The sequence below is a fragment of the Alexandromys fortis genome, unplaced genomic scaffold, assembly GCF_014885135.2.
Source record: "Alexandromys fortis isolate MF-2015 unplaced genomic scaffold, M_Fortis_MF-2015_v1.1 scaffold_154, whole genome shotgun sequence".
NCBI lineage: Eukaryota > Metazoa > Chordata > Mammalia > Rodentia > Cricetidae > Alexandromys > Alexandromys fortis.
The window spans coordinates 3,189,299-3,194,015 of record NW_026068040.1 but is presented as its reverse complement, the minus strand read 5'-3'; the positions used below and the strand labels follow the sequence as shown (position 1 = coordinate 3,194,015).

General features: G+C 37.5%; 1 long non-coding RNA gene across 1 annotated transcript in view; it reads left to right on the top strand.

The window, feature by feature from the left end:
* Positions 1 to 1,483: 1,483 nt before the first annotated feature.
* LOC126515680 (uncharacterized) overlaps positions 1,484 to 4,717 on the top strand; it is an 8,795-nt gene continuing 5,561 nt past the window's right edge. Inside the window, exon 1 of the long non-coding RNA XR_007595904.1 lies at positions 1,484 to 4,028. This is a non-coding gene — a long non-coding RNA (uncharacterized lncRNA). The remainder of the gene's footprint in view (positions 4,029 to 4,717) is intronic.

Sequence of the window (4,717 nt, the reverse complement as noted above, 5' to 3'; positions counted from 1 at the left end):
CTGATGAGCTGTGGTTGCTAATAGGATCTGGGGGAGGGGAAGTCATTGTCTCCAATTGCGGATCTAGTGATGAGCACATCAAGCTCCAGTGTATAGTTCCAATCCCAGGGCTGTGCAGACAGCCCAGGAGAATCCACAGACACACAAATCAAATAAGAAGAAATGAGTGTGAGAACGAGACCAGTAGGAAGCAGTTAAGAGAAGGGCAGGCAAGAGAGGGTGGGGTGAGAGCAATCATAACTCATTATACACATGAGTGAGATTATCAAAGAACAAATTTAATTAATAAAAATGATTGAGGATTTCAAAAAGGAAATGGGTAAGTGAAAGAAATAAGGAAATAAATTCAAGATGTCACTGAGAAAGTCGGCAACATACAAGAGGCAATCTGCAACCCCGATGCCAAATTCAGCAAAAAATAAAGTGAGATTTGGGGCTAAAAAAGGACAAAAATGTTGGAAATAAAATACTCCACTCAAACAAAGATACAAACAAAAATAATGGAAATCCTCACCAACAGACTAGACCAAACATAAGAAAGAGTATCAGGCATAGGAATAAGAAAGAGTTTCAGGCATAGGAATCCGAAGAACTACTACGTTTGGACATTAATAAAGGAAAAAGAAAACCAGTAACCACAGCTTCTAAGAACTCGGTGATGTGACCGAGAGAAAAATAAACAAACAAACTGTTGGGTAGAAGGCTCTTGTAATGAAAAGGAATCTGAGGACATAGAGAAATCTGTTCAACGCAATTAAAAAGAAATGCTCTCTAATCTGGAAATCTCCCATCCAAGCATAGGAAAAAGCAGTCAGGACTCCTAACACACAAACATCCACGACAAGAATCTCTCCACAGCACATTATAGTGCTGAGGCCATGAAATAAAGAAACAATATTAAAAGATGCAAGAGGAAAACAACAACAAGAAGAAACCCAATTCTCATAGAAAGGCAACTCCGTGATAACAGCTCGACTTCTAAGTTCGACCTGAGAAACCTCTCTTAGACAGGAGAGGGTCTAGTGATGCATTCTAAGCCCTGAAAGTAAATAAATGCCAACCAGGAAACTTTATCCACTAACATGATCTTCTAAAATTGATGGATAAATAAAAGCATTCCAGATGAGCACAGATGCAATCCATAGTTATCAAGGCAACATTGCAGAAGATACTGATGGGAATCTATCCACAGAGGAAGAAGCCAGAGTGAAGAGCACAGGAACTAGAAGGAACTAAGAAAGAACCAATCATGGCCAACTCAATAAATCAGCAAGTCCCTAAAGCAAAGAGGGGTCCAAAGAAATGCACATAAAATAAAACCTATAGCCAATCAAGTAAATAAGCAATAAAATGATGGGAATTAGTAAATACCTGTCAAAATAATCATGATCTAAAGTCTCTAATTAAATAATACTAGATGACTGGATTGAAAAATAGGATCCCATTATTTCCTGTCCACAATAAATGCCCTCATTTGGTACAGGCTGAAAATATCAGGATGCAAATGGCATACCTAACAATGTTAGGCAAAAATCATCTGAATCAGGCAGAAGAGGGGTTGGAGAAACAACTCATAAATAGCACTTGCTGCTCTTCCAGATGACCTGAGTTGAGTGCCTAGAATCCATATCAGGCTGCTCATAACTGCCTGTAACTCCAGCTCCAGTGGGTCTCTTCTGGCTTCCTCCAGGGTCATTGCACTCAAATTCACCTACCAATACACAGGCACACATATACGCACAATTAAAGAGATAGAAATAATTTTTAATTGGAAAGAAGAGATAAAGAAGGTAATTGTTCCTAAGGAGAATGATCCATTAAGAATATGTAACAATTTTAAACCCACTTACATCAAATTCCTGAAATAAACACTGCTGGTTAGATAAGTTCAAACTGGGTAGGATTAGGTGTTGCCAGTACTCATTCAAATACATTAGCCCAGGGGGGGAATGTTTCCCATCAAACTAAGACACACCATAGACCAACTTGATAAGCCAATGAGTTTACCAAGATCAGTTCCAGGAGCACGGGTGAAGGGTTACAGGAGCAGGGACCCCTTGAAGGCAGCTGAATCTGCATAGCACATCACCGACTGGGTGCTGACTCACAAATCTGCCATGTGGTGATCTTAGCACACCTGCACACGGCCAGCCAGGGCAGGGTCACTTTGCCACCAGTTGACTAAGCGTCTCTAACATTGTGTGGGGTGGGGGATAAACACTTGTCAGCTTAAGTGAATATCATTCTAGTGTTGTGGAATGTCCTTCTGTATATGTGTTGCTTTTATTGGTTGATGAATAAAGCTGTTTTAGGCAAGGCTTTGCAGTGAAGCCAGGTGGGAAGTCTGAACAGAGATATATAGCGTAAGCATAGTCATAGAGACACTATGTAGCTGCTGAAGGAGAAAGATGCCACTGCTGGAACCTTTCCTGTAAGCTACAGCTTCGTGATGATACACAGATGAATAGAAATGGGTTAATTTAAGATATAAGAGCTAGGTTGGAGCACACCTAAACTATTGGCCAAACAATGTCATAATTAATATAGTTTCTGTGTGATTATTGGGACCTGGGTGGCCAGGAACAAACAAGTAGTCTCCACTTAAACATGACGCCCAACATGGGTTGGGATACTAAGTAGGATAGTATGAGCTTATTCATACTACTACTACTACTAATAATAATAATGATAATGAGTAATAGAGTGAATAGCTATGAGCTATTATTTATAGACAATTTACATTCTTGTATATTGATACAAATTCAAATTATATTTGTTATATTGACTATGCTCCTATTTCTCTTTATGGTATTTGTGCACATTTGCAAAGTTATTTTATCATATTGTATGCATTCATGTTTCTACCTCTGCTGAAGATATTTTGTATATTCATGCACTTTTAGGATATATTTATCATACTGCAGTATTCATTTCTATCTCTGATCAAGATGCTTATATATTATTTACATTTTGAGGTCATTGTCCTTATTTGCTGCATATTTGTTTAAAGATTGTTTAATTTTTTAAATATGAAGTCTTAGTCTTTAAGCTATATAAGTATTAACAATTACAGGTCAATAGTCATCCATGTTTGTCATACTTATAGCTAGACCAATCAGGTTCTTTAGATGCATACAGATTGTATTCCACATAGAGTTAATCTTCAAACACTTCAAAGAACTATAATTATGACTTTTAAATAACTTAGGATTCTCTTGACATGAAACACATTTCTCCTGGAAGCACTGATCTATTCCCAAGAGAATGTTGGACACTGAATACGCTCCACTTGGAGCTTGTTTTATTCTTGAGAAAACTAGCCTTTGTCTCAACTGCCTCCGTCTCAACTACTAACAAAATACACAGTGTCCAGACTAGACCAGCAGGATATAAGCAAAACCTTGCTGAGACAGGGTAAGATTGTTTTTCAGACTTTCCTGCCTCTGAAAATGGTCTGTCAGTTAGTCTAGGCCTTAGCTAAAGTTGGTTGCCCCAACATTGCAAATGAGACTTTGGGTGATTGCCCAGGTAGCCAATTGTTTCTGCATTTTTTACACCCTTTGTTTGATTGCACTTCCTGTTTACTCAAGTAATATTATTTCCCTTCTCAGATATTTGATGGGGTTGAAGACTAGATAGTCATAGTTACTTTCCTCTCATGACTTAGCCAAGCCATTTTTAATATAAGACTTAAACTCCTTAGGATAGGATAACCATTGAAACATTTAGCATATGTTTATTGTTTGATGTTGTTCATGCTAATTTTTATGTATATTCTTTCCTCTTCTTTTCCCTGGTCAATACTTGATATTCTTATTGTATATTGTTTTATATTAGACTTATAATTCTCTTGTTTAGACAAAAGGGGGAGGTGCTGTAGAAACTCCTTCAGCCAATAGCCCTGAAGATACCAGCCCACTTTGGGCGTGGTCTCATCTACTGATGGAAAGCATGTGTAAGCCTCTTGGTTGCTGGATTAGGTTCCAGTTCCCAGCACATGCAGAAGACTACAGATTGCGACTATCTCAGTGAGTTTATTTACAAATAAATAAATCTTTGCTATACTCCTTTCTGGGCTATTTTGAAACTCTTTTGTATACCAACAAATTATATGTGTATATTATATTATGTATTATGTATGTATACATTATAATATAGCTCTATCAACATTCTTTATTTGCATATTAGCATAAATCTTAAAGAGAGAGAATTCAATATTGTAAAATATTTCGTAATTGGGACTAATATTTAAAATCTGAAGTCAAAGACAAAAGTGGAGCCAGGGTCTTAACTACAATCAATTGCAGAAATAAATAGTAAAAATACTGCTTCTCAAAACACCTGTAACATCCAGAATTGAAAAGGACATTTTGTATGCAGTTTGTTGAATTCTAATCATGAGTCTGTGAAAGCATTTTCATTGTCTACAGTGAAATTATGTTAAGTATAATTTCTGATAAAGTAAAATGTATTCACCAAAAAAGAAAGAAAGAAAGGAAGGAAGGAAGGAAGGAAGGAAGGAAGGAAGGAAGACAAGAAAAAGCATAGCAAAGCTGGGCGTTGGTGGCGCACACCTTTGATCCCAGCACTTGGGAGGCAGAGGCAGGCGGATCTCTGTGAGTTCGAGGCCAGCCTGGTCTAGAAGAGCTAGTTCCAGGACAGGAACCAAAAGCTATGGAGAAACCCTGTCTCGAAAATCAAAAAAAAAAAAAAAAAA